Source organism: Coregonus lavaretus (genome assembly GCF_964263955.1).
Source record: "Coregonus lavaretus genome assembly, chromosome: 9".
NCBI lineage: Eukaryota > Metazoa > Chordata > Actinopteri > Salmoniformes > Salmonidae > Coregonus > Coregonus lavaretus.
In genome coordinates this window covers 14,879,686-14,885,444 of record NC_139996.1, presented here as the reverse complement: position 1 = coordinate 14,885,444, position 5,759 = coordinate 14,879,686, and positions in this window count along the sequence as shown.

The following is a 5,759-nucleotide window of genomic DNA, read 5'->3' as shown; positions in this document are numbered from 1 at the left end:
TTTGATGACTTATAAGGAGTATCGCTGCTACTCATTATTGTAAGGGTAGATGTCGTTAGCAATACCTTCTCTTTAATCCCGAGAGAATTCCCATGCACCCCAATGCTGTCACATAGGACTACCACCGGGGACATGGCTTACATTGAGCCAGCATGAGGTAATGAGAACTATATGGTTTAGGATCTCATGCTAAGTTCAAAGGTCATTTTGTTTGGTGGGTGTCATCTAAACAGGCCATGCCCAATGTGGTCCATAATAGTATCACGCGAAACCAGTAAAAGGGCAACATCTTTAAGATGCAGGTCAGCTTGGCCATAAATCCTGTTAAACTGGTATGTAAACAACTTTAATTGCCCACCACCTGTGAAGTTTGTTTTACAGGATGATAGTAAATCAAAAACAGGTGCAATGTACAAATTCAGTTTCAGTCTCGGAGCATCATTATCAATATAAGCAGTTCAGGACATTGATTTGGTGATAGTTACTTCATCCAAACAATAAGGCACTCACTAAAATGTATATGCCAAGCTAATAAAGGGATTTACATTTTCTTAATACGAAGAGTGCTTTGAACTTGCTTGAAACATGTGCAACTATGCATGAACCAAAGTGCATCAAGGTGCACCTTCAAACATATTTCAGAACTTTCCAATACCCAAATTGCATTGTTTCTCCACCATAGTGAATATCAAATATTATGTTCTTTGCCCAGAAGCAGCTGAATGTTGCTTATGTCCTCGCATAACATCATGGACTGCCTACTCTCTGTCGTCATGTTCTTTTTGGGGGCATGCATGCCTGCAGCCCTGACAGAAACCTTAACCAGTCCACGAGGGAAGATCTATAGGTCGGACCTGTTTGGTTCCTCTCTGGGATGTATTCTCTGTGTCATGACATAGCCATTCCTCTTCCACATTTAGAAAGATTCCCGCACGGTTACCTAATGTGTCATTGCGCGCCCTGCGCCCATAAAAGTAGGACAGGGTGGCTCATGGCCCATGGATCATCCTACACACCTGTGGCCACAGCAGGAGATCTCGACTCCGGGGCATCAGAAAGAAAGAGATTTGACTTATGGCTATTATATGGCATAGCATGTGTCAATAGAGCTGATGTGTGGCATATCAGTTGGATAGATGAAGACCAATGGGGTTTCTTATGTCCATACATCTGGAAGGAGGGGGCCTATAGTTTATACTAGTTAGGGAGTTGACAGTGCACATAAATTACGGGACAGAGAGGGTGGTGTGGGGGGTCTTCTTAAAATGTTTCTGTGGGTTTGTAATTCATATGATAGACTAGCCTTTGAAGGTTATTTTTCAACCACTTTTATGAATTTCTAGTAGCCTATTATTTTATCATGACTTACAGAAAATCTGACATATAAGGCAATGCTTTTGAATCAATGAGGTGTATGGGCCTACATTTGAATGAACTTGCATTACAAGATACGAAATTAATATATAACATTAGGCTAATCATTTTATTAGGCATTATGGTTTATTTTTTCATCAGAGCAATATTTGAATCCATAACAGTGCAACTACATCTCTGTGTTAGTCATGAATTACCAGATGTTCCACTGTGAATTTTTTCTGCTCACAGACAGAGCAACTGCACATTTTAAACGTTACAAAACATTAGGCCTACACTATGTGGATGATCAAACAAGTGCGTCGGTATTTTCCCGTCACACTTTACTCATTACCATTGAGCCCACACTGGATGTTACTGTGACGTCATTGTGAGTAGATGGTTGTTGGTATCCCAGGGAAACTTGATATTGCACTAAAGCCTAAGCTATGGTCATAAATGTGTCTAAAGGCCTATTGCTAATTTCGCATTTGAATCTTGGTAGAAAAAAACACGAAATGCCCCCAAATCATCCATCTATTTAGACTCATAAGGACTGAAATAAAAGTATTGAATAATATTGACAATCTATACAAAACATATATAAATATATACTTCATACAATATAGGCAATATATATCCTACACAATTGGTATAATCCTATAGGCCTACAATAAATATATAAAAATATACAATGTACAATACATTTACAATATAAATATATACTTTATAGGCTATGCCTAAACACAATTTGACAAAGCCTACCAAACCAATGTATTATATAAAGGTATAAAAGGCATCCACCCCAAAGTTGCAATATGTCAGTAATGTAAACATTCACTGAAAGGCTGATCCTAGTAGTCGATTATCAATATTTGCTATTGAAAATAGCGCAGTTTCAAAAGCAGGGCAATTCGTTATCCCCGGGCAAAGGTGCTGAAAGCTCAGAGTTGCGGAGGTGTTTTCATGCGCATGCCTATCCCCATCAAGGCAAGTGACATCAACACCAATAATGAAGGCGGCTCATCAATGGGCAGAGGGCTATAAAAGGAACTTTGGGAGACTTACCCTAATCATAACAGATAGGCTGATCTACAAATCGGGTTTACACTCCTGCACTCCATATCATATCTTTCCAGAGAAGCCTGTCACACAAGAGGCAAGTTGAACTTCAGCAACTTTGTCATTATTTTGTCTGCATGACATGCCATGTCTATTCTAAGTAAAATTGTATAGCCTCTTTAATTTTATTTGTAGTACAAATGGTTGCTTATCAAACATAAAAATGAAGTCTTATTTAACTTTATTTGGAATTTAAAATGGTGGCTTATGAAACACAGAAATGTATTCCAGATACAAGTTTATGATCTAAACTTTTGTTTATTTTTCTTTGACAGGTTATCAAAATGTTTCTCATCAGAGGTTTGGACATAAAAGTGGTACTCATATCACTCTGCATTGTATACTATTCAACGCTATCAGAAGGACGACCATTAAGGTAGGTTTGAACCTTATATGCAGTGTTTGGAAATAACTTAATGGAATAACTTTATATTATGGACTATATTAAATTGTATTGTAACATGATTGGATATGACAGCATACAAGTAGGCCTATAGCCTTGTTGCAAATTATAAAGTCATGTTTTAAATCAGACACATCTAACTTACTATGTATTGTTTCCTACAGAAAGAGATCTGTTAGTGAAGTACAACTAATGCACAACCTTGGAGAACACAAGCACGTGCAGTTGAGGCAAGATTGGCTTCAGATGAAGCTGAGGGACATCCATACAGCCTCGCTCCGAAATGCAGAGAGGGGGGAGAAAGTGAGAACCAGAAGCCTTCTTCCCGAGGACCTTCCGGATTTGGAGGAGTTAACGCCAAACGAAGTTAAATACATTTTGGAGAAACTCCTCAATGCTCATTGAAATCGGATTGCTGCAGTTTGAGAGTCCAGCATTGCGGACTGTAGGTCATTACGTTTGACATTTCATTCTATTTCATTAATTTAATAGTTTTTATTTTATATTTAAACAACTCTTGTTTATTTATATGGCATGTGATTTTGAAAGTTGTGAGGAGGCTAAGCTTCCATGGTTTTAGCTTAAAGCACTTTTATTTATTATTAAGTAGTTCAAGCTATTTATTTATCCTAACCACATCAAATAAATGGCAAAAACTGTTTTAGGACCAACACATTGTTTTTATTATTTGAAAAAAGTAAGTGTTATACAATTGTTGATTAACTTGATTATTATTGATTATTTGATTATATTTGCAGTCTACAAAGAAAATGAATGTCTATATTTTCGTGTTCTTAATTAAAGTGCCATGCTATTTTTTATATGTGGTGTTCTGTGTTTGTATGTAGCAATAACTAGTAAAAAGTGCATGGATATTTCTATGCAGTAATTGGGAATAGGGATTGTTCCAGTTGAGCTATCTGAGAAAATATTTATGCATTTTAACTGTAGAATGTAGCCACTTATATTTTTGATAACTAACTCCAGAAGTGCAAAAATGTAAATGTTTGTTCTAAATAAAATAATCACAGTATATATGTTTTGCAATAAACAATTATGTGAATCCTCTGAGTCCATTTTTATTTATATGGCTACATGTTAGTCTACCATGTTTCTATTGCTCATTATTTATTTAACTAGGCAAGTCAGTTAAGAACAAATTCTTATTTACAATGACGGCCTACCCCGGACGACGCTGGGCAAATTGTGCACCGCCCTATGGGACTCCCAATCACCGCCAGGTTGTGATACAGCCTGGAATCGAACCAGGGTCTGTAGTGACGTCTCTAGCACTGAGACCGCCTCGCCACTCGGGAGTATTAATTTATCACTCCTGATGTATCCGAAATTGGAAGCTCATTGTATCATTTTCACCTCAGACAAGGGCTGCGTTAAGTACATAAAAGGGTAATAGAACGTTTAATTGAACGGAAACGGAAACGGTGCTGTACTGAACGACCAGTTGAAAAACGGGGAGGGTTTGGGTTGTGGGTTCAGAATGCACCGTTGACCTTTAACACACGTCACTCATTGCTTCAAGCCACGCCCCCAACACACCCACCGAACGAAGCAAACGTATCTCAACCCTTACAAAAAAAGCTTGCAGTTTTAAAACTGCAGTAAAAATGCAGTAACTGCAGTCGACTGTGGTATTTTGGATGCAGTAATTGCAGAATAACTGCAGTTATACTGCAGTTATGCTGCATTGTACTGCAGTTATACTGCACTCTGACTGCAATCTTTTTTTGTAAGGGAAAGTCTGTTCAAGAATTTACAAGAAGGTTTTGGGAAAATGTGTCGTTCAGTATAAACCGTTCCGCAACATGGCAAACGTTCAAGCGAACTGAACGCACCCCAGTATCTTTATGCCTCAGATGGGAGGTGATTGGTTGCTGACATTAGCTCCTCAGTGGTTGTCAATGTAGGCTACACATTCTTTAATCATAATGAGTAGCCTATATGAAAATAGAAATAGCCAGGAGCATACCATCCTGCATCCCACGGCTCTGGAGCTAAGCAGGGTTTCATTTTACCTTTATTTAACTAGGCAAGTCAGTTAAGAACAAATTCTTATTTACGGCATACACAGGCCAAACCCGGACTACCCTGGGCCAATTGTGTGCCGCCCTGGTCTCCCAATCACGGACAGTTGTGATACAGCCTGGAATCGAACCAGGGGGTCTGTTGTGACGCCTCAAACACTGAGATGCAGTGCCTTAGACCGCTGCGCCACTCGGGTCCTGGTCAGTCCCTGGATGGGAGACCAGATGCTGCTGGAAGTGGTGATGGAGGGCCAGTAGGTGGCACTTTTTCCTCTGGTCTAAAATAATATATCCTAGGGCAGTGACCAGGGACATTGCCCTGTGTAGGGTGCAGTCTTTCGAATGGGATGTTAAATGGGTGTCCTGACTCTGTGGTCACTAAAGATACCATGGCATTTATTGTAAGAGTAGGGGTGTTAACCCCGGTGTCCTGGCAAAATTCTCAATCTGGCCCTCATACCATCATGGCCACCTAATCATCCCCAGCTTCCAATTGGCTCCCCTGTAACTATTCCCCAGGTTGTTGCTGTAAATGAGAATGTGTTCTCAGTCAATTTACCTGGTAAAATAAGGGTTAATAAAAATAAATAAAACCGTTGTATACACATATATAAATTAATACAAATATTACATTTCCTAAATGTTTGGGTGCTTGCTTGATGTGGTTTTTAGACTGCAGATTGCGCAGCGTGCAGCATTTCTAACCTTCGTGAACAAGCCGGTTATATAGTCTCGCGATATGTCCTGTTCGTTGCTCAGCAGCATTTAAAACAAGGGATTACAGTTTGCTTTCTTGTTGTGACTATCTGGGGGAAATGCCTCTCACTGTTATTGTAATC